This window comes from Grammomys surdaster, unplaced genomic scaffold (assembly GCF_004785775.1).
Source record: "Grammomys surdaster isolate TR1022 unplaced genomic scaffold, NIH_TR_1.0 1162, whole genome shotgun sequence".
NCBI lineage: Eukaryota > Metazoa > Chordata > Mammalia > Rodentia > Muridae > Grammomys > Grammomys surdaster.
In genome coordinates, this window is record NW_021605581.1 from 1,344,612 (window position 1) to 1,369,078 (window position 24,467).

Below are 24,467 nucleotides of genomic sequence, written 5' to 3' on the forward strand. Positions count from 1 at the left end.
AGCTGATTTCTCACAGAACACTACAATACTGAACAAAACTTTTTGTCAAGTTTGTCAAGAATTGTTTTTTATAGGTTATCGTGCAAGTAAGGCAGCATTGTGTTGCCTGAGTATGGACGTGCTAAGTCCCCCAAGAGGAGCACACAGGTACTTGTCCTGCTCTTTCTGCCAAACCCAACTGGAGGGTCTCCCTCTTTTCTTTGCCTTGCTCCTTCCTAGTCAGAACTTCAGTAGACTTTCAATGAAGAGTCCCACATCTGTCAAGCAGGTAACTGCTGTAATTGCTGCTGCAGCTAGCACTGTGTCTGTGGCATCATCACTTGGTACCAAATTTAGTGGCATATCAATACAGTTTGTCCCCCTTTGAGTGACAAACTCCCTTTTCCTATTTATTTGTTTTTGGATGTCTAGCACTTAGTATAATGACTGGTGATTAATGTGTTCTCATTAATGTTTCTGGAGAAAGAATTGGAGCAGATTTGAAAATCTGTGCAATAGATCAAACCTGTTAATAATTATTTTTAAGAACACAGCCAGGTGTGGTAGTGCATGGCTTTAATCTCAGCAATTTGGACGCAGAGACAGGCCAAACTCCCTGAATTCAAAGCTAGCTAGCCAGTCAGGGATGTATGTTGAAGCTATGTCTTAAACATGCATTTCTACATTCTGGGACATTCTTGGGAGGTAGGAAGAAGGTTTCTCAATATATAGGATATAATCTATTTTGGGGGGTGTTTAAAAATCATTTTATGTTAGATGGAAGAGAATGGAGTTTTATAAAGAAGCCCTTACCTGAGAATTCTTTCTCTCTTTCCTTCCTTCATTCCTTCATTCTTTCCTCTCCTTTATTTTCTTTCTTGATGTGTTTTTACTTACTTATTTTAGAAACAATATTGGGGTTAGAGAAATTACTTAGTGGTTAAGGACACTGGCTGCTTTTGCAGAGGACCCAGATTCTGTTCCTCAAATCTACATGACAGTTCACAGTCATTTGTAACTCTAGTTCCAGGGGCCCTGATGTCCTCTTTGGCCTCTGTGGGCACTAAGTATGCACATAGTACATGTATTTACATGCAAATCTAAATCTAATATACATATATGTATATATATGTGCATATATATATATATATATATATATATATATATATAAACTAACATAGATTTGTTTCACAAAGTAATGGAGTCAATGCTATATTTTATATAGGTACATTACATTTATGGTGTTCTCCTTTCACCTGGGCATTTCTCTCAGTTCCTCATAATTCCTCTTTCATTTTCAGTTCTTTTTCAATTTCCCATGTATGAGAAAGATCATGTGATACTTGTTATTCTGTGTTTGGCTTCTTTTAATTAACATATGTTAAACTCTTGCTGTAAATAAAAGGGTTTTATTTTTCTTTGTGACTGAATAGTACCCCACTGTAGGTAAATACATACATACATACATACATAAATACATGTGCATATATTTCATTCATATGTTGATGGGCACAGAGACTGAGTCCCTGTCTTAGACATTGTGAATAGTGTCACAAAAAAGGAAGTATGCCACTATAGATTTTATAATGTTTATAGTGTTGACTTCATTTCCTTGCGAATGTGCACAGAAGTGATCTGACTAGATTATGCTGTACTTTTTCCTCCAAATTTTGGAAGAATTTTAGCACGTTTTCCACAGTGTATGTACCATTTCTTATTTCCACCAATAGCTTTGTTCTATACCCTTGCCTTTTACTCTTCATTTTTTTACATTTTTATTTATTTATTATTTTACTAAAAGTAGATTTTATACAATATTTTCGTGGACGGCTGCTCTGCAGCTGACATCATGCCACCAAATGAATATATTGAATTGTACCGCAAACAATATGGATATTGTTTGGATTACCATGAGAAAAAGAAAAAGAAAGGAGGTAAGGAGGCCCATGAACGTTCAAAGAAGGCAAAGAAAAAAAAAAAAGATTGGCCTGAAGGCTAAGCTCTACCATAAACATCACCATGCCGAGAAGATACAAATGAAGAAGACAATTAAGATGCATGAAAAGAGAAACACCAAGCAGAAGGACGATGAGAAGACTCCACAAGGAGCAATCCCTCCCTATCTGCTGGACAGAGAGGGACAGTTGAGAGCAAAAATACTTCCCAACATGATTAAGCAGAAGCAAAAAGAAAAGGCGGGAAAATGGGAGATCCTCTATCCAAAGTTCATGCCCGAGGAGAAACAGAAGTGTTGGAAGTTATTCAGATGGGAAAAAGAAAAAAGAAGGCATGGAAGAGAATGGTTACTAAAGTTTACTTTCTTGGTGATAGTTTTACAAGAAAACCACCTAAATATGAAAGGTTCATTAGGCCAATGGGTCTACGTTTCAAAAAAGAACATGTCACACACCCTGAGCTGAAGGCTACTTTTTGCCTGCCTTTACTACGTGTGAAAAAGAATCCATCATCCCCATTATATACAACCCTGGGTGTGGTCACCAAAGGTACAGTTATTGAAGTGAGTGTGAGTGAGTTGGGCCTTGTGACACAAGGAGGCAAGGTTATTTGGGGAAAGTATGCCCAAGTTACCAACAATTCTGAAAACGACGGATTCATAAATGCAGTCTTGCTGGTTTGACAGTGACATCATACAAGTCATTGCACTCTCTACTGAAGACTACACACTGTCAGGAAAACACCATCGCTGTGAACTTTCTGAACTACCAAGCAGCCTTACCCCATGTGGAGTCATCAAGAAGTATTTATTAAGGAGTAAAGGAAAATAAAACACTGCCCAATTAAAAAAAAGGAAGAAAGAAAGAAAGAAAAAGAAAGAAAGAAGAAAGCAGTCATCTAAAGAGTAATAAGGAAATAAAATGCAAAAACGAGTGGAGGGACGGTGCTTTAGGAATCTGCATGTCATCCTTGTGCAGGGGCCATGCTAACTTTCTATTATTCCAATTTTAGTATATGTGCTGTTAAAGCGAACACTTGCATTTTACCTTTATAAAAGTTGTTATTCCTTCCCTTTCCAAGAAATTAGACCTGGTTGATCTTCCCTTCCTCCTCTTCCTCATCTTCCTCCTCCTATTCCTCTTCCTCTTCCTCCTCCTCCTCCTCCTCCTCCTCCTCCTCATTCTCTGCCTCCTCCTCCTCTTCCTAATTCTCTTGCTCATTTTTATTCATCAGTATTTCTGCTATCAACATGCATCCGTGATTCATTATCCCCACACTATCCTTCTGTGGGATGATTGACAGATACACACTCATAAGTAATCCTCAGTGTTTGGCAGCAAAAGTCTTACTCCTCTTCTGTAAAATGAAGAACCTGGGATTCTGAGAAGTTAGCCATGCCTCTGGCCAGTCACTCATTTCTGGTTTTATCTATTTCTAAAGAGAGTTTAAATTCTATCCATTGATTTCTGGAAGGGGGTTTTGATTGGTCTTTGATGGCTAATACATGGGCACCTACTCTAGCATGCACCCTCTGAGTTCCTGAGAGGCAGGGTGGATGCTCTGGAGGCCAGAGCACTGTGTGAGCTCATTGTGTGAGAAACTCCTCTAGAAGCAAAATTTCCTCCTTTTCAGTTGGTTCTCCCCAATTCTTTATTTCCAATCCAACTGTTTTCTTCTGGGGTTAACCATTATATGACACTCTGGTTTGGCTTTACCGGTGTACCAGTGATGGTGGATTTCTGGGCAATCAGACTTCAAAATAGCTTTACATTTCTGCAGAACCTAAATTTTAAACTCAGGTTGCCAGAGGCTCCTGTAGAGTACAGGTGCATGACAGATGATTCTACAGTAAGAAGGGGAGATAAAAGGCCCAAACCAAGCCAGATAATTTCTTTCTAACTTGTTCAAGTCTTAACTATCACTGACCCAGATAAATGGAAACAGATGGACTGAGAGCTAACTGGAGGTGGGATGTGGCCACCCTTGCTGCTGACTCTTGGTTCATAGTCAAAGCTGCCAGTCTGGGGGAGCAGAGCTGTCTGTCCCCCAGGAGCATCATGTGGTCCTGGAAACATCTCTGTGTTGACCTGTGGTCCTCTGTGGCTTTCTTGTCTCATAATTTCTAATGTTCCTGAAAGATTCCTTCCCTTAAGTGACTGTGTTATTGCATCTTTCCCTCTGAGGCTGATTGCTGATGCCTCAGGAGAAGTCCCTGTTACCAGCATTCCTTCCTTTAGCCCTGCCATCTGCTCCTGGACATGCTTCTAATAACCACTTCTTCCATACACTCTCTCTCTCTCTCTCTCTCTCTCTCTCTCTCTCTCTCTCTCTCTCTCTCTCTCTCTCTCTCCCTCCCTCCCTCCCTCCCTCTCTCTCTCTCTGGGTTGGGTTTTTCTTAGGGAGGAGAGCGGAAAAGAATGAGGGGGTTTATAGAAATACCGAGTATGAACTTTGCTTAAGGATGTTCCAAACCAACCCACTTACAAATCGACTGTTTTAGAGAGGCAGGTTTCAGAATTGGCTGGGGAGCTAGAAGGAAAAGATGTAAAAATACTTTGAGCTCAGCAGATATATATTTAGTTAACAGATTCAAAGAGAAACAGATGCAGAAACCTGGAGAAGCAACCAAACTCCAGTATATGAGAATAATATATTGCAATGGGGCCTCGCAGCTGATGCATGAGTAGTGATCTCTGTCTGGGAGGATTTGAAGGAGGGGGCCCAAGAAGGTAGAGCTCATCTGAGAAGCTGGGGTCCACCAGTGTTGAACACCTGATGCCTCTCACTGAGAAAGGCTTCAGAACCAGAAATTGCATGCTCCCATTTCCTCTAAATCTCAGCATCAAATGGAGATCCATATGCCAGTATGGGATTCCAGTATCATCATCCTTGGCTGGCCCTCCGATGCCCCTATTGCATTTTAAGACCCCTCCTGAGTGAGAGAAAGGGTGTTTATAAAAGAGATGCACGCTTGTTCCGTCACCCAATCAACACACAGTCACTGGCCAGGAATTATGTTAGCTGTTTGCAAATATTGATTTGTGTTTGTACAGTGACTTATAGTTTGCCAGCTATGTTCCAATACAAGGCTCTTAACAACCCAAGGAGTGGATTTTAATGCTTTCATCTTGCAGATAGGTTAGAGATAAGGAAGCTCAAGAGGTTAAATGACTTTGTTTAAGGTCTCAACTCCTTGTGGAAAATATGGCATCTAATATCTATCACTCAGCATACAGGGCATGGGATTAGTTGTTGAGATGCCAAAAATGAAAAAAAAAAACCCACAGCTTGTCTCTGCCATCAGAAGATTAGAAACCAGTGTGTGAGACTGAAGACGAACAAAGACTTAATTCTGTATGAGTGATGCAAAAGGAGACTGGCTATGATAAGGGAGCTTCTGATAAGAGAAGCAGAATTGAGTGGAGACTGATAAGAATGTAAGGACTCTTCCCTTTCCAGGGTATTTGAATTGTAGTTGAGAGGGGTTAAAGCCAAATGCAGTCTCTTAACTGCAGAGGTGAGAATCAGATGTGGGGGGCAGTTGAGGTAGTGGTGACCAAAAGGCAGGGAACAAATATTGTAATATAACACAGAGATCCTTCTGTTGTTAAGCATGGCTCTATGGTCTGTGGTGCAGAGACAAGGAGCATTTCAGTGACCCATCCTGAAATTTCTTATTCTCTCCCCTATAATGTGCCTGGGTTCTGGCCTAAACTTATACATGTATTCAAAGAAATAACTCAGCCCATTGGCTAAATGTACTCTGTATAATATCACCCACTACTTCCTAGGCTAATTTCTGTCCTCACTACTTCTCCCCTATTAGGGGCTCATATTTCCTCAGAGTTAACTCTTAAAATGGCCTTCTCCTACACCTCTTCCTCCTCTTTCTGCTTCTCAGTGCTTTATAAATTTAAAGCCATGATGTCTGTTACTGCTGTGGTCAAATGTAGTTTGGACTTAGAGAAACAATTCATGGTGTGACACTGAACACCAAGATGGCTAGGATATTTATGATTGATGCCTGTGATCCCAGTGTCATGGCTTGTACACCCCCAACTCTCATGCATATCCTGTGGTTTGTGTATCATCTCCTATAGGTTCTTAATCTGTCACCTAGTCACCTATCTAGACCCAGTCTGCATGTCACCCTCTCTGCCTATGAACACCATGTGACTTTGTACCTTTTCACTAGACTAACTTTTTTTCTTTTTCTTTCCATTCTACTTTCTCATCTTACAAACTGAGTTCAGATGCCCTTATGGCAGGGACTGGGTTGATTGCCTGTTTTCTCAGTGGTGAGTCCTGGCCAGTGTTTTGTATACCAAAGGACACAGAAATGTTGATAGAGTTTAAGTGGTGAATTATTCATTGAGTTGTCGTTACTTCATAGCCCTTCAGGTAAGATAAGGTGGTTCTCCTTTCCACCACTGAGTCTCCCAGGGCCTCTGTGACCTTTGGTATTTTACCAGACCGGCCCCCATAGAAAGTCTTCTTATATAATCAGATCATAAGTTTCAGCCAAAGACACATTATCCTTCACCAGAAACTCTTTGCATCTTTAATAACCACTATCCTTTCCTTTCTACTTCATTAATTGAATGCTTGTGTCCTAGAGTAAACCAATCTAGGTCAACCAGGGAGTCTAAACTGAGAGGCAGTCATTCACTTTACCAAAGGACTCTATAGGAAATTGCTTTTGACAGTCAATTCAGATTATCTTATTTAAAGCTAGTTGAATATATTTTAAAAATAAAGATAGACAATATGTTTTGAAGAGAGCTGGTTAGGGGTTTGGTGTTAGTCACACCTTCTTCCTTGATGATTTTGAAATGAAGTAATTCCACGGTAGACCGTTCTGGGTTTCTGTCTCTGTCAATACTTTTATGCAGACTAATCAATATGCTAGCCCTGGTTCTGTTTGGAAGGTGACCAAATGAATAGTTGTCTTATTGCTATGCTTTTGTCACTCAGCATTTTTTAATGTTTCTATGATAGACTGACTTATGATCTTAAAAATAAGCCTGCCACTATGGAAGACAGAGATATGTCTCTTCCCAACTTCCATCCTTAAAAAGAAGGGGCGAAAAGCAGCACGGAAAAGGTGGCAGTGGTATATTAAGTTTCTGAAGCCAGAGGGCCTTGGGTTACAAGCAGTGTTTATGCTGTACTCAGCATTAGTCGTCATATTAGAGTTCTTAGGCCAGCAGTGGTGTTAAATGGCATTTCCAGTGAAACGTCATGGTAGCACAACTTTGTCATTATTCACGGCTGTAGACATTTTACTGTTTCTCTGACCTCCCAGGAAATTTTATGTATGACCTCATATTCTTTCATAAATAATTATTTATATAGGATAGCTGGAGTTAGTCTCTGTGATTTGCAACTATAGAAACCTTCATCTACGTATTGATTCAGAAAGTTATCTCTCCTCTTCCCTTTGACCTCCTCTACTTCCTGCTCCTATCTGGTGTCCTGACTGTAAGCCCACCCCTTTCATTACAGCATGAAGAAAGAGAGAGAGAATGAAGCATTTCTGCACAGGTTCTGAAAGTAATATCACACACACACACACACACACACACACACACACCACATATATACACACATATATACAACGCACATACACACTCACACACTTACCTCACTCACATAGTCACTTAAAATCCCAAGGGACACAGAGACTCAGTCTATTAGGAAACTGGAATGAAAGCATCTAAATGTTTTTAGGCCTAGGAACATGCTTTAAAGGATTTCATTCTCTGATTTTAAACCTGCTCACTCTTCTTGGTGGTCTCAAACTAGCGTGTTCCCTGAGAGATGCATATTCTAGAACCAGACTCACATGGATTTGCATTTTGTCATCGTTATTTACTTGCTTGCTGAATGATCTTCTCTATAAAGCCTGGGTATCAGTAATACCTCCTTCAGAAGGCTGTCAGGAGGACCAGGAGAGTGAGTATGTGGCAGTCAGCATTCTGATTGTGAGAAATATAATTCTGGGTAAATATTACCACTTAAAATTATTTTCTTTGCTCATCATGTCACAAAACAATCTGTAAAACAAATTCTTATTTACTATCCTGCTCAGTGGTGTTCTGAAATTTAATTTTATCAACTCTGAAAACCCAATTGTACATTTGTATTCCCAGGTTCACCTTTGATGACCTCACATCAGTAGTCTGAAATTTGCCACTGTGACAATGAAATTTATCGTGGGGATGGGTAAGCATTACAAGGTTTCAGGTTCTGCTCTTCTTATCTTTCACTGTGGCAGCCGCTAATAACCTCTAGTTTATTGTGTGGATACCTTGTGTGAAGCCAAGAACTTAGCTCAGAGCTGACCAATCAATAGGTGCTCCTCACTTGTGCTTGGAGAGGCTGAGTAAAGATGCTGGGGTAAAATAAACTATAGAACTGTAGAGCTGTGGGGCAAAGGTATATGCAGTAATTTGCTTCATGTCCAAAGGTTCTGAGCATCAGAAGGTTGAAGAGTCACCCAGGATCTACAGACTTACTTGTTAGGCTGGAACCCCTGCTTGCCCCTGCATAAGCTGGGAAACCCCATCAGTCCTCCTTCCCTGAGCAATCCACCCAAGTTTCTACTCAGAGGTTTAGTTTTTGACCATATATGGGCACCATCCCAGCTCCAAGTTGACACATCATCACTTCTTGCCTAAGCTCTATAAAACCCCCTTGCTTTAGCCCCAATATGTGACTCCACTGAGCTCCTCCTGTAAGATCAGCAAACTCACCTGAGAGCTGCCTTCTAATAAATCTGCCTTTATCTCTACTTGTAATATGGTGTAATATGGCCTATATTTGTTTCTCCAAGGGAGACAGAAAGCCATTCATTACTCAGCAGTATGAAGGAGTTTCTTGTTAGCTGGTAGGAAAACAATGGTGATAATACAAGATCAGGGTATACTAACTACACAGGATTGATGCCCCTGGCCCTCACCAGCGTGGAATGGAATAAAACTGGATATGTAGCTGTTACTCGAGTGCTTGCTTAATATGAAAGAAGCTCTGGGTCTCACCCCTAACACTGCATAAGGCTTTTGAAGGTAATCATAGGTGGAAGGAATCTCTCTGAAGGTGGAGACAGGAAGATCAGAAGTTCAATGTCATCCTCTGAAACATACTCAGTTTGAGGTCAGACTCTGATATAGGACACCTGTCTCAAAAGAAACAGAAGAAACTAACAAACACCAAGTGGAAGGGCAGGAGATGTTTGTTTTTATGGTTCTGGGTTACCTCACTCAATAGGTCTTTTTTAGTTTGCAACAGTTGAAGACCATTACAGAAAACCACACATACTCAAAATGTAGAGTCCAGATCCCAATGGGTACAGTTATAAAACACCTAAGGCTCAGGGAATATTGTGAAGAAATGACTGTGAGGTTGTAAGAGCCAGATCATTTGCCGAGAGATCATGTTTCCTAGGAGTGTCGGAAGTTAGCACCCATAGAGTCATACCAGCATCAACTGAACAGGGACAACAAGAGACATGCTAAAGTGGACAGAGGAAAGTTCTTGAGGCCTCAACCCTACACAAGGAACTACAGGCATAAGGAATGCTCAGATTGGGAGAAACATCCTCCCTAGGAAAGAGTACGTGGATTGGTTGTTCAATACCAATTGTCAGCTCTGAAAGCATTTGTACTAGTAACGTCATACAGACTGACCAATATTTGTCAGTATATGTACTTAGAAATGTATGTGTGTGTGTGTGTGTGTGCGTGCGCGCACACAAGCGCATGTGTGTGCATGCATGCATGTGAGTGTGTGTATGTATACACACATATGTATATAATAACTAATTTAAAAGGGAGCAACGAGGGATGTGTGGGAGAGATTGGAGTGAGGAAATGAAAAAAGAAATTATATAATTGTATTAAATCTCAAAAGTAAAAGAAGTAATTTTTTAAAAGGGAAAAGAAGGCTGAGTTGGTGATTGCCTGAGGATGTCAGTGATGCTATGGAGTAGCTTTGGGACCCTCCCTGTGCTGAGTTTCCTTCCCTGTAATTTGGGGACAAACAGAATTTGACCTTCCACTTGGTGCTGGGATCAAACTTGGGTAACTCTCTTGGGTAATTATCTATACTTAGTAACTTGCAGGGAGGGCCCCAATCCTTGAATCATCTCAAACCTTTCTGAAAGTCACCACAGGGTGTGGGGGAGGAGAATACCTTAAACTGCTCCTAGTTCTTGAATACCCTCTCTCAGGTAGGCCAGGCCTACCCTCCCTGCTCCTAGTACCTGGCTTTTGTTAAGAGAATATTTATCTAAAAGACCATTGTTGAGGCTGGAGAGATGGTTTAGCAGTTAAGAGTATGCACTGCTCTTCTAGAGAACCTGAATTCAATTCTCAGCACCCACATGGTGGCTTGTCACCTGTAATTATAGTCCCAAGGGATTTGATACTTTCTTCTGGTCATAGGAACTAGGAATGCATAGAATACACAGAAACACTCATACAGAAAATAAATAAATTTAAATAAGATAGTAAATAAATAAAAAAGAAAGGAAGGAAGAGAAGAGAAGAGAAGAGAAGAGAAGAGAAGAGAAGAGAAGAGAAGAGAAGAGAAGAACAGTGTTGAATAATGACATTAAAACATCCATACAGGAAGGGAGTTAAGTCTAATTAAGACATAAACTTCCTCCTATACTCTTCTGGGTCACGTCCTGCCTTTATCCATCCCTCTACTTTTAACATTTCATAGTTCTTTCATGATTTTAAAGATGAGCTTTACTAAAAGGGAAAAGTATTTCAGTATACATTCCAGTACAGGAGATAATGAACTTTTGAACACAGAAGGGGACTTAGAAATCCCTTAGGATCCCACATTCCCATTTGTGGACTAGGCAAGTAAAGGCTCAAAGATCTAGAGGAAAGTTCTTGAGGTCACAAAGCCAGTCATTGATAGAGCTGAGACTTGAACATCAAGTTACCTGCTCCAAACTTAGCTCTTTTGTTACTTGTCAGGAGCAATAATGGGAGAAGCTAATAATTAGCAGGTAATCATCCCGAAAAGGCCTGCCTTGGATTATTATATAATCCACAACAGGTGCGTTCTTACTCAGCAAGGCTGTAAGGAACTCATTTTTAGGAAAGGTTCCTGCTATTAATATGCTTTTCCTATTATTATTAATCATATATAACAATCACTAAGCAATAGCATATCCTTTTGGAGCAGACCTCTGCAGATCCACGAATATGTACTACTATCTTGTAGTGCTGCTATATAGATAAATAGATGACTTAAGTCTCAATGATGATCCTATAAGAATTCCTAAAATTATATCACTGATTATTAAGCTCTTTTATAGTGGGACTGCTATTAGGTCCCTTTCTGATAGTTAAAACTTCGATGAGAACTCTGCCAGTCTCCTAAGTGTCACCAGTTAATTGCTCTTAGATAGTAACCAGACTTTCTCTTACTCAGAGCACATTCCAAGAGATTGTAAAACAATTAACTAAAGGTTATTAAAAGGAAACTAACAATTTATTATAGGTACTAGGACAGAAGATAAAGTATTTCCTGGGTTTATCTATACAAAACTTCACTAATAACTTATAGTTTTAAACCTTCAGTGAACTTGTGGAGCTAGACAGGTGATGGATGTTAGCCTAATGAATATGCATGTAAACATTCTCTGTTGTAAACTTCTATTTCAATTTATGATTTGATTTTTGATATGAACTTGTGATAAACTTTGTAACATGTGATCATATATTCTGAAAGATGTATAAGTACTGAGGACAAAGAGATGAGAGGCAGATAGAATAGAGAGATAGAATAGAGAGAGTAGAATTTTTTCCCTTTCCCCAGATAGAGAATTTTTCCCTTTCGCCGCTTTTTCCCTTAAATAGCTTTCATAGGAAACTTTTAACAACTTAGTAATAAATGCTATAACCACATCTCTAAGTGTCTTTTCTTTCTGAGACTAGCAGGGTGAAAGTTAGAACCCAGCAGTTCCAGCTGAGGTAGAACAAAGGCCACTTTGCCTAATCCTCTGCTGTTAGGCTACAAGTGTTAATCACCTAAGCCTGCAGTCTCTTACCCTCAGAAGGAGCAAGAAGTTTTTAGAACTTTTTAGAAGTTATCACCAGCATTTCAGTACAGGTCAGAGAGCCAGAAAGCCCTGAGACCCTTAGACTTTAAAGCCATCCCAGAGTCTTACTCTGTGCCTCTGCCACTATCCTCTCCGGGCCTAGAGACTCCTGGCAGTTACTTGCAGAATCTCTGCAAAAACGGGTGTACTCTGATGCCTCTCCTGCCAGGCAGAAAATGGTGATGAATAAGAAGTGAATAGATTCTGAATGTGGGTTTTGTAAGGGTCCATTCAGCAGAGAAACCACCATGGATTGCTATTTCAACACGAAGGTATTTTCATTTCTCAGGGAAGGAATCCACTGTCAAAAGGAGAAAAAAGAATTATACTCACTACTGAGCCTTTTATTCATGGGTTTATCCTCAAAAGCACAAAAGAATAAGACCAAGGAACAGTTATTATTTAGAAACGTTAACCTCAAGCTGTGAAAATGCTAGACTTGTTTCTGTTGAGGAAGAAAATATCTATTTACTAGGAGATTAAAATAGTGGCTATTTGCATTTCTTTAAAATAGACTTTGAAAGTATTATAGTAGAATAATACACAGCCATGTGAGAGAGATGCCCACCCAATCACAGGGGCTTTGCCAGCAAAATCTAAGAACTGGAAAACTCTGGCATGAGAATTACTGAAGCCTTGAGTCTGGCCCCACTCTGATCGATGTGTTTAGAATCTCTTTTATTGAACTGAACTGCCACTGTGCCCTTTGAAGTTTTTTTTTTTCTTAGTACAAGACCTGCTGACTACAGGCTTTGTTTGTTTTGTTAACCATAACAATTTCCCAGGAGAAAGGATGCCACCTGATACTTACTGTCTAATCAGCAACTAGAATGATGGATCTGAAAGGCATAATTGTTTCTGAAGTCTTCCATACATGAAATGAAAGGAAACGAAGATCCACAGTATTTTTGTTGATGCTTTTCCTTCCTCTGAATTCAGTTATTGCACACTGTGGTGATGTGTACTGGACAAGGTCAGCACGGGAAATAGTGTGGTAGGCTGTTGTCAAAATGTTTCTACCCTTGTATTGTAAATCCTTGATCTTTTGATATCTTCTAGGTTTCTATTATAGTTTTCTTACTCATTTAGACCTACTGATATACTTAAGCTTATATACATACATACATATATATGTATATATATGTATGTATATATATACATACATACACACACACACATATATATAAATTTTCTTGTATTAAACAGCACATAGCAGGTGTAAGTAAATATCTGTTAATGAGTCATGTGTTGTAGTGCCTTTAAAGCACTTTTGTTGATATTAACCATACTTTACCTTGAAATGTGCTATCTACAAATGACATTTAAAATAACCTTTATATATGCATGTCTATGGTATATGTGAACCCTCATATACTTGTGTTTGCATATATAGAAGGATATATGACATGGTGTGTTAGAAAAACTACTTTGAATGGTAAGAATTGAACCTTCCCACAGTGGTAATTTTTCCCACAGTGACTCAATGTGGCTGTACATTATCAGGGTTTTAGGTCTTATCATTTGTTTTTTGGCTCTTTCTTTCCTAAATGATTACATATGTAGTTAAGAGAATTAATTTAAAATATATCTCTTACTTTCCTAAGTGCTTAGATATGTACTTAAAAGAATGTCATATTTTGTCAAGTTCTACTGTGTATTTTGTAACAGGAGTTTTCAAGTTGCTTCCTGTAAGTGTCAACTGTATACAAGCATGGCCAAAACCAAAACAATGTTATGAGTTGTGCATAAATGGGTTTCCTGATGACATGTGTACTGAAGGATTGGCTGCCAGCTGGTAGGCTTTGGAGAGGTTATGAACCTGGGGCTCTCTATCATTGGTGGATTGATACATGGATTAAAGTCATGGCTAAATTGACTACTGGGATATGGGGTCTTGCTAGAGAAATAGGTTCATGGCACATACCTTGGAAGATTCTGCCTTATTCTAGTTACTGTCCTTTTCATTGTCTTCCTCTGGGTCTTGTCTGCCACAAATAAGCATCTTCTCTCCACCATGATGTTCTGCTTCACCACACATGGGTCCAAGTGACCATGGATGTAAACTGTGAACCAAAATAAATCTTTCCTCCCTTAGCTGTTTTTTCTAGGATCTTGTAACAGCAATAAAAACCTAACACAAACCACAAACTCATACAAGATTTGAGAACACTCTCTAAACCCTGCATTCTTTCTTTCTGAGTGCCCTGACCCCACTGTTCCTGAAAAATGAGCATGGTAAAGCAGAGAGATGCTGAGCACTCTATCAGAAGGGAAAAATGATCAAGGTTCTTTTGGCTAAATTTACCACTTGTGTGATCTTGGGCACATTTTATTACTTCTCAGATCCTTAGTTCCATTATTAGAGAAATGGGAATAATATCTGTTGTGTGCATTGTTGCTCTGGTGGTCAGGAGGTCCATAAATGACAGATGAAAGTATTTATAAAATACTGGAAGCAGTTTGTGGGAGGGAGAGATACCTTTATCTTATAAAATGAAACTTCATGGAGGTGGAGGAGGCAGAATGGCTTCATTCATCCTGGAAATTTTATTTACAGGTAACCGTTCATGTCTCCTGTCCTCTGTAATCAAGATTTCCAAGCTCCATATGATCTTCTGCATCGCTTGTTTTCATGGTTTTCTGTGCTATTTCCAACACTTGGTCACTACCTGGTTACTCAAACATTTATTAAAACCTCATCCAGAGATACAAGATATTCAGGGATGATGATGAAATAGTTGAGTAGACACATGAAGTGCAGATAAGAATGAGGGAGTAAGGAACACCAGGGACAGTGAAATCCTACAGAGAGGACAGATTTCCCTTGTATCACTATTTCTTCAAATTCATTTTCTACATACTCTTATGGAGTCTTACCCCCAACCACATTAAACGATGATCCAAAAACAAACAAACAAACAAACAAACAAACAAACAAACAAACAAACCTACTGAGTTTGATAGAATTATTCTTGGAGAAACGGGCTTTTCAAAGACAACTATGCTCCAGGTGACAGGAAAAAAGTCTTACATGGTTACCATTTGGTCAGCTAGGCTAGGACAGATGGTCTAAAGGGACCTGTGTGAATAGCTCAGGCTGTTTTTCTTAGAAGAATTATCTGACCAGACTTAATTAGAATGGCTGTTAGGACTTTGGGGTGGGTGGGCCTCCTTTCAGGGAGCTCTATGTATGTTTGCAGCCTGTACCCTTGGGGTGTTCTTAGCACTCAATAAATGCTACTTGTCATCCTGTCAATATTGACAGTTACTACTATTGGGGTGGTTAGAACAATATCATAGGTGTCCAGGACAACATTTGGTTTTGAGCTGACTTGAGATGCCTCTGCTTTACGGCTCTGAGGTTATCAAAGTTATAGACTGTGGCAAATTTGTCGTATGAAAGAATTCGTTCAAGCAAATTAAATCAGTGGTTGGCGGGGAGAGTGGGGGTGGCTGAAAGGGGGCGACTAATCCTAGAATAGGTTAAAAAAGCAAAACGCCCAAAGTAGAAATATTAAAAATAGAGAAACCTCCAGTACCAGATGGTCAGAATTATGAACAAGCCTGGGGACAAAATTAAATAAATCCTCATGGAAATATTTTGTCATCCTTTGGAAGCCTGGATGGGCCCCCAGAGCTGCTGACAAGCTTCCTATGCTCCCTCTTTCATCTAGAAGCTACAGCGCCAAGAGTTTGCTGGAGTCTGACCTACTTTCTAGGAAACTTCTTAGGGCTGGGAAGAAAAAAGGGGAAAAATTGAAATGATATAAAGGCAGTGGGATGCAGAGATAAAAGCAATGGCCTTGCTGTGAAGAAAAATATTTTTAGCAGTAGTAACTGTCAATATTGACAGGGTGACAAGTAGCATTTATTGAGTGCTAAGTGTGCCATGTGCCTTGTTTCTTATAATGATTACAAAACCGGGGTATGTGGCCTGCTACCACCCCTTGATAGAGAGACACTGGCAGAGATTCTGATATGTCACGACTCCTAGACAGTGGGGACAGCACCTCCATCTAGTCCTTATCCTGCTCCATAGAACACACTTTACACCATATGTCTTTCTGACTCATCTCCCCAACTGCCCTTTGGGAAGTCACTCCCTCAGCTTAATTTTTGTTTTTTAACTTTCAAGTGATTCAATTAGACTTGTCCCATCTGTTAATAACCAAGTGCATAATTATTGGTTTAATTTCATCTCTTTCTCTTAGATTCTAACTGTCGTAGGGACAGGATCTTGGTTGGAACTCTTGTGTTCTAGCACCTAGCACAGGGTGTGTCTGGCAGACAGCAGATGCTTAGTAAATAGTCACCCAAAGAGTATGCGTATAGTGTAACACTTTTCTTTCTCTGAGTGTAAATTTCAATATTCATCAACATTAAAGTCAGCTGAGCCTCTCTTACAGCTCTGTCCCATTTGGGGAGGGACTTGTTCAGGTCATAGACTTGTTTCTTTGACTTGTTGAACCAATTTCTGTAGGCTAATTTCTATCATAGGCATTGCAACTGATAATGTAGTTCGAAGTCTCTGCACAAATTAAGGAGCAATGGCATAGCTAATGACTTTGAGTACAGATCGTCCAGGTTGATTATTGGGTTGGAGGGGACAGAATCCATCATTTCCTCCCACAAAGCCTTATAAACTCCCACAACTGGCCTTCCTTTTAGATGCTCGCCAGTGGTTGAGGTTTTCATATCACATATCCCCACGTAAAATTTTTATAACTCTGTCTTTTATTTGTGCTTGCACTCCCACTCCTTTGGAAAAAGTGGGATGAACAGCCTAGTAAAGGGAAGTCTGAGAATGAACAGAAGGTGACCTGGTAGGTCATGATGTGAGGAAAGAGATGCAATGGCTTAATCTTTACCAAAGCTTTGCTATGTCTCTTAGAAATGACAGCCAAGCCTGTCTCAGCAGTACCTGTGTTGATGGCTTCCCTGAGACTGTATTGTAAATCCCCTGCTGTTGGTGACTTTGGTCGGTTTTTCAAATGAACTCTAAATTGGTATAGTTGAGGTACTCAAAGTCTTTTTATACATGTGGTCTTCTTTCTCTTCTTCCTTAAGTTTCTCTTTCTGGACAGTAGATGTTGCAAGTTCATTGCTCTCTGTAGTCATTGTGGAAAATATGATTTTTTAGAATCTCATCTTGTGAAGATATTTTAAGACTCATCTGCTTACATCTAGACTTTATTTATTTATTTACTTATCTATTATTGGCTTATTTGTTTGGTAGGTTTTTTGAGACAGTATCTATCTATCTATCTATCTATCTATCTATCTATCTATCTATGTAATCCTGACTTGCCTGGAACTCACAATGTAGATGAGGCTGGCCTGGAGCTCATAGTGATCCTTCAGCCTCTGATCCTTGGGTGCTGTAATTAAAGGTATGAGCCACCACACAGGACATATCTAAATGCTTAGAGATTCACTGAGGTTAGAGTGGGTGCAATCAAATCTGGAAAATAGGTTTGTCCTGGGGACAGTGTTGTGGTTGAGCTCTCCTTGGTTTTTAATGTTCTAGATGAATGATGGAACATGGTGTTTGCTTTTGTGTAATCCTGAGGATCTGGCCTTGTATTTCTTGTTCAGGTTTTATGTTGAATGTGTAGTACAAATCTCAGATAGTTTGTATATTAGTTACTATTTCTATTGCTATAATCAAATATCTAATGAAAGGTAGCTTGAAGGAAGTAGAGTCTTTTATCTTAGAGTCTATCCTGGCAGGGAAGCTATGGCAACTGGAGTGTTGGGAAGCTGATACATCCTTGGTTAGGAAGCAGAGGACAAGAAATGCTCATTGTTCTCCATCTTCCTCTTTTTTATGGGACCCAGGACCCCAGTCTATGGTGCTCCCCACATTTAGGATATATCTTCCCATGCAAATTAACCTAATCTAGAAAAATCTCTCACATACACGCTCAGGATTTATCTCAAAGTTGATTCTAGATCTAAGAGATTGTCAGTTTCAGTTTGGGGAAAAAATGTTCGGTGACATTGTGTAGAAATGATTCTTTTCCTTCATTAGGTTTTCTTCAATAGAGCAAACTCATTTCTGAAATGTTGGTTAACAAAGAAAACATTCTCATTTGCCAAGAAATGAATCTAAAACAGCCTTTCTTCAATATCTTCCAAAGATAAACAGTCACCTTCTTTGGGATCCCAAATATCTGTCCACTTTCCAACAAAGGGCTGAGGCTGTTCACTCACCAAGGGACCATGAGTGGCTTAAAGACTTGAATGAAGTAGAGGGAGGGAACTCATAATGACAAGTGACAGAAGTAAACTTTCAACTCATTTACATTATGTAGATGCCAATTACTCAAGTCTGGTACTCTTGTCCTTGCTTGTCACATTTCCTGCCAAAAGTGCAATATAGGAAATGCTTTGGTTCTTAGCACTTTATGTCCCCAATGTTTGCTTTTGTTACCAGAATATTGCACTCTTTTGCATCTGTCATGTCTAGATGCTATTCCCTATAACTGCCTTGATCTACCCAAAGAGACAGTGTGATAATGAAGAGCTTCTGTATTAAGGATTTGCATGGAAGCCAGGTGGTGGTGGTGCACACCTTTGGTCCCAGGACTCAGGAGACAGAGTCAGCCAGATCTTTGTGAATTTGAGGTCAGCCTGGTCTACAGAGCACATTGAACAGTCAGGATGGTTACACAGAGAAACCCTGCCTTTAAAAAAAGAATTTGTGTGGAGAGTAGACAGCCTCATGAGTATCTTGGCAAGGCTATTTCCCTAAGAATACCTCTTCTTCTTGATGATAAGTGGTATGTGTGCACTACAACATTGTCAGCCATTCACCAGCTGATGAACAGCTGTGTTGCTTTCAATACAGGGCTATTATGAATAGAGCTGTGCTGAACACTTGTGTACACATTTAGGGTGAGCATAAGCTTCCATTTTCTTGGATATAAATGCTGTCATGAGCCCCTCAACTTTCTACAGAGTTGGTTGCCCTAGTTTACAGTCTCTTCAGCTGTGTATGAATTTCCTCACATCCTTGCCTGCATTTGATATTGCTGCTGCTTTTAAATTGTAGCCATCTGCAGGTGTCCTTTGCTACTGTACATAGTTTTAATTTGTATTCTCCCTACTGACTGATGTTTAAGCATCCTTTTATGTGTTAATTTACCATCTGTAAATTTTTTGTTTGTTCATCCATTTATGTCTTTTGCCAATTGACTTTAATTATCCTCATTTCTAAAGAACTTGTTCATGTTTTGTTTAGCTTTTTTCTAATAAATTTTCAGTACTTGTTTTTTACAAATTTGTCCCATGTTATGGATTTCAGCTCCTTTTCAGATGTATCTTTATATAGGTATAGCTATATATGTGTCTGAATAGATATATCTTTATATAGAGTGATACTGCACACACCTTCAATCTGTTATGTGATTTACTTTCTCATTCCTTGGATAGTGTCTTATAAAAATGGAATATCTAAATTTTAACAATGTCTAGGTTATCAGAGTTTTATTTTATGAGTTGTACTGTTTTTGGATCCTGTTGTGCCAATCTGTGACTTCTTGAAGATCATGGAAATGCTTTCTTATATTTTTCCTAAAGTGTTACCACTTTCTTCTGTGCTTGAGGATTATGTGCAAGATTTTGCTATTGTTTTCTTCTGTAGTTAGAAGAATTTGCCACAAAGCCATTTCAGTGTGAGGTTTTCTTTTTGGCTGGATTTGAAATAGACAGTCATTTCTTTTAAACAGATATAAAACTATTAAGATTTTTTCTTATTTTCCTTTAATTTTAGTAGTTTCTAAGTTTGAGAAACTTCCCTTTTAAGTAAATTGAAATTCTTTATGTATAACATTATACATGAGACACTTTCAATTAAGCATTATTTGTGTGTGTGTGTGTGTGTGTGTGTGTGTGCATGTGCATTTGTGTGTGTGTTATGTATTTGTGAGCCTGTGCAGGTGCATTTAGAGGCTGAAAGATGACATTCAATGTCTTCCTCTATCAGTCTTTCTATTCTTGCCTTGAGAATTTTTGAACCATTATTCAGTTCCAAATGCTTTCTATCTTCTGTTTTATTTTTCTGTCTTCCTCTGGGTTTGTTGTTGTTTGTTTTGAGGCAGTGTGTCCTGTTATTCAGGTTGAGTTTGATCTTGTTATGTTCATAGGGGTGATCTTGAACTCCTGTCCTTAATACCAGGGCTTAGTGCATAAGGAACAACACTCTACCAAGCTATATTCCAAGCACAATATGATAATATGCTTCCTTTAATCATTACATATATATATATATATATATATATATATGTAAATACATATATATTACATATATATGTATACATGTATGTATTTCCATGTGATTATGTTTATTCTGGTTCTTGGCATATTATTGACTCTAGTTTTTTAAAAAAAAATGTCAAGGCTTTCTCAATGGCAAATAATACTCTTTAAATAAAAGAGTAAAAATTTGAATATATGAATTGTGAATATGTAGAGATGCAATAAACGTATGTACTATGGGACATGAAGCCACAATGAGCTTTGATTCAGAATGACAGCTACTTTTTGAGATGAAAGACTGTATAAATAAGAAATGGATTCATCACTTTATGCTTAAAGGAGTATTATCATGACCTTGTTAGCCTCCATTTTTAGTTGTGGATCTTTAAAAGATTATTATTTATTTCTTATAAACTCTTATGCTTTTAAAACCTAAGATTTTGTTAAGTATATCAAACATGCAAAAGTATCTACTCTATCACACAGGACCCAATTATGTTAAAAATTTGTTGTTTGTTTAAAATCTGAATTTTCTTCTTATTCATTGAAAAAAATACTATATACCAGGCACTGTTGCACTCTTTTAACTTACTCCTTTCTTTCCTTGCAGCATTAGAAGGAAGTGCTCCATGGGCATGGTGAGTCTCATTCTGTGGACGTTTTTAGGCCTTCCTTACAGCTGCAGATGTAAGTCAAGTATCCGAAACCTTCAAGCCCAAAATATGAAACCTATCCACTATGCAAGGCCAAGTCTTGCCTCTTCTTTCCTTTTCTCTGACCTGATCACTGGTCATTTTAGCACAAGAGGATTAATTGCTTGCCACTGTGAAAAAAATTATTAGGTGGCAAAAATTATGACTGTGATGAATCCGTCATGGCTCTGGGAATCCTAATTTGTTCCTATATTTCTTGCTACTATTTTTAGTTCTTAAATTTATAAAAGAAAAACTCAATGATGCCATAGTGGTAAATAACCTCCAAATGCCAGTGGTTCATCACACAAAGTTTGTATCTTTCCTATGCTCTATTTCCAGTCATTACAACCACTCAGACAAGCAAAATAGCAGCCATTTCCAATACTGCTGGCTGGGGCTCTCAAGAGTGAAAGGAGCCTGGCATGGAGAAGGGAGTTCTGTTCTGGTCCTCAAATGACCTATACCTTCCCACCAAAATGCATTTTCCAAATCTTGTCATCTGGCTCTACACTAATAAGAATTTAGGATGTAGTGGAGAAACTGGAAATATTTTGGGGAAACACCATGATTTACAGAGTCTATAAGCTAAAACTAACAACAATAAAAAAGATGATAGTGAAAAAGCCTGTCAATAATCTCTCCCAAACATGGATTAAATCATATAATTTATTATATGAATACATTGATTAATTGATTTATAGATGACAAAATGCAAATACAAGAGAAATAGGACCTTGATTTTAATCCTGCATCCAATAAGCCAAGGAGTTGGGGCTTTATTTCAGATATTGACTTCTATTTCCCCCATTTTACCACCATGCTTCTCTCTGCTCATTTTATTTCAATGTCATGATAGTGTTTTTTTGTCTAGACTCAGAATTTTTGTTGTCCATACTAGTATGCAGACAGAGACTATCCTTCATCAGTGACAGTTTAGCTGATTCCCGACTCTTCATTATATGTTCATACATTTATGTATTTTTCATCATTTGAGAACCCTAGCTACACTGAAGTAATATTATTGATAGAGTATAATGTGTTATGATGTGACTCCTGACTAATCTCCTAATATATCTCCTAATATATCAAGTACTCCATTTCCATTACATTGGCCATTGTGGGTAGAACTATTGCATCAATTTGATATTTCATAAGAATGAGCCAGTAACGAGGAGAGTGCCTATGTGGACAAAGGAAAGAATTAAACAGAGAAAGGTGAGGAGATTGGAGACCAGCAATTGCTGAAGTCTGTAACTACTCTAGTGCTGCAAAGACAATGGGAGAAAAATCACGTCCAGAGCAGGAAGTCGAACCAGTGAGCTAGAGAAGAAAAGCTATGTAGGACATCTCTGCCTACAAAGCACATACTGTCTAGTGATGGCTTGAGTCCCTGGGACACCTGGTAAAGATAGAGAACATGAGAAGAATTAAAAGAGAAGCCCCTGCCCTGTCTTCTCATCTCCTCTCTCTGCTCTGCTACCAGCCCCTCCCATTAGCCAGGCACATCTAGACACTGATTAAAAGAGAAACCAAGGAAATGTAATTCCTAGTCTAGATGATTCTAGGAAAGGACAGAGAAAAAACTTAGAGAGAAACAATTGATGTGCATGCCAACCATCTAGAGTTTTCTGTGACAGAGATTTTATATAGCTCATTGGTGTCATTAAAATTTTCATTTATTTCCTTGGGAAAAAATATATCATATGCTATATAATACCATATTTTTGAGTGATGATTTTTTACTTTCAAACTGGTTGATTTTACAGAGAAACAGCCATGCTAAATATTTTTTACTATTATTTAGAAGTTGTAATTTCTGCGTTGAAGATGAAAAAGAGTGACTTACTGCTCATTGTATATAATTATATGCCCCTTTCTGTTCCTTTTCACACCCTAGTTACCTGAAATTGTGTTGTTTTATTTAAGGTTTACTAAATGTAGTTTACCATGAACACCTAAAAATAATAGTTTTCAACTGAAATTCACAACTGTAGTCCTTAAGAGCTAAGTGGAGATCTGACTCTTTCTATATGACATGAATTTACCTTCTTGAAAAAGATGAGAACAAAGTCTACTAAGCTGGTTATGGTGAGTCACATAAAACGACACTTTCCAAATCATTTATATACTTACCATATAAGACTTGCTATGGACAAAAACAAGCCATAATAAATTTGAGGAAGGCTACATAACTTACCCCCTTTTAGAGAAGTCACAGTATTTAAAGGATTAGTGCTATCTGAGGAGAATGCTGTTTAATGCAGCAGTCCAAATCCAGCAGATTTCAAAAGGAGAGTCAGCTTCCTACCATCACTCAGGTGAGAGGGAGTGGGTGTCTGGACTAGGGCTGAGATCACAGCACTGCTGTGGTAGGTGGTGGTGACAGTGGGGACATTGTCATTGTCCATGACTGGGAGACATATTGACTTGAACAGAGAAGCAATGACAAGCTGAGGGAATCATGGCATTAATTGTTTTGCTATTGATCAAAGAGAACAATTATACCCATGACACAGATGGATGTGCTTATTCTGGTATCATCTGTACCAATAAAAAACTAATAAATACTCACCTGTAGTAATGATTAAATAATATATTGGGTATACTATATATGATGGTATATATACATATCATTACTGCAATGTATTAATGAGGATTACTGACCTCCATATTAACAGACTTGGAGTTGCCAGTCTTTAATCCCAGCACTAAAGAGGAAGAGGTAAGTGGATCTCTGTGAGTTCAAGGCCCATCTGGTTTATAGAGTGAGTTCCAGGATAGCCAGGGCTACACAGAGAAACCCTGTCTCGAAAATCCAGAAAAGAAGATATACTTGGAGTTACTTACATGATGTTCTGTTACAACCTAGATTTGAAAAAAAAAGGGGGTTTTAATTTTATTTTTAAAAATTCATATAAAAGAATTGAAAAAAGAAGCATATTCTTCATGGAAGATTCCATTGTTCTAATAGATTAAACTGTGAGGTCAGTCAGGGTTGCCTGTGAGGCTCTACTAGAGAGGCCCAGTGGGCAGTGGGAAGATCAGACAGACTGTGAGAAAACAACAGAGGATGCCCAGCATCTCACAACAGGTGTGTTGTTCCTCTGGTTCTTCCAGCCTTTTCACCTCCTCTTTCAAGATATCCTGTGAATCTGATAGGTTATCCAATCCCAGCTGGCACATGCACATAAAGGCAACACTAAATGTAGTTAGTAGGTGTGTGTGTGCGTGTGTGTGTGTGTGTGTCAATAATAACTATAGAAAAAGTCATGAATCCAAGTGGTAGAGATGGAAATAATGTAAATATAGCATATTCATATGTGAAATTCTCTCTCTCCCCCTCTCTCCTCTCTCCTCTCTGTCTGTCTCTGTCTCTCTCCCTCTCTCCCTCTCCCTCCTCTCTCCTCTCTCTGTCTCCTCTGGCTCCTCTCTCCTCTCCTCTCTCCTCTCTCCTCTCT

The 24,467-nt window shown here is 38.8% G+C and overlaps 1 long non-coding RNA gene and 1 other non-coding gene across 2 annotated transcripts in view; both read right to left on the reverse strand.

The window, feature by feature from the left end:
* Nucleotides 1-24,467, reverse strand: part of LOC114634993 — a 109,410-nt gene that overhangs the window by 41,182 nt on the left and 43,761 nt on the right. The window lies entirely within an intron of this gene.
* LOC114635010 lies at nucleotides 2,860-2,970 on the reverse strand. The gene has a single exon (XR_003713399.1). It is a non-coding gene; the product is annotated as a U6 spliceosomal RNA (small nuclear RNA).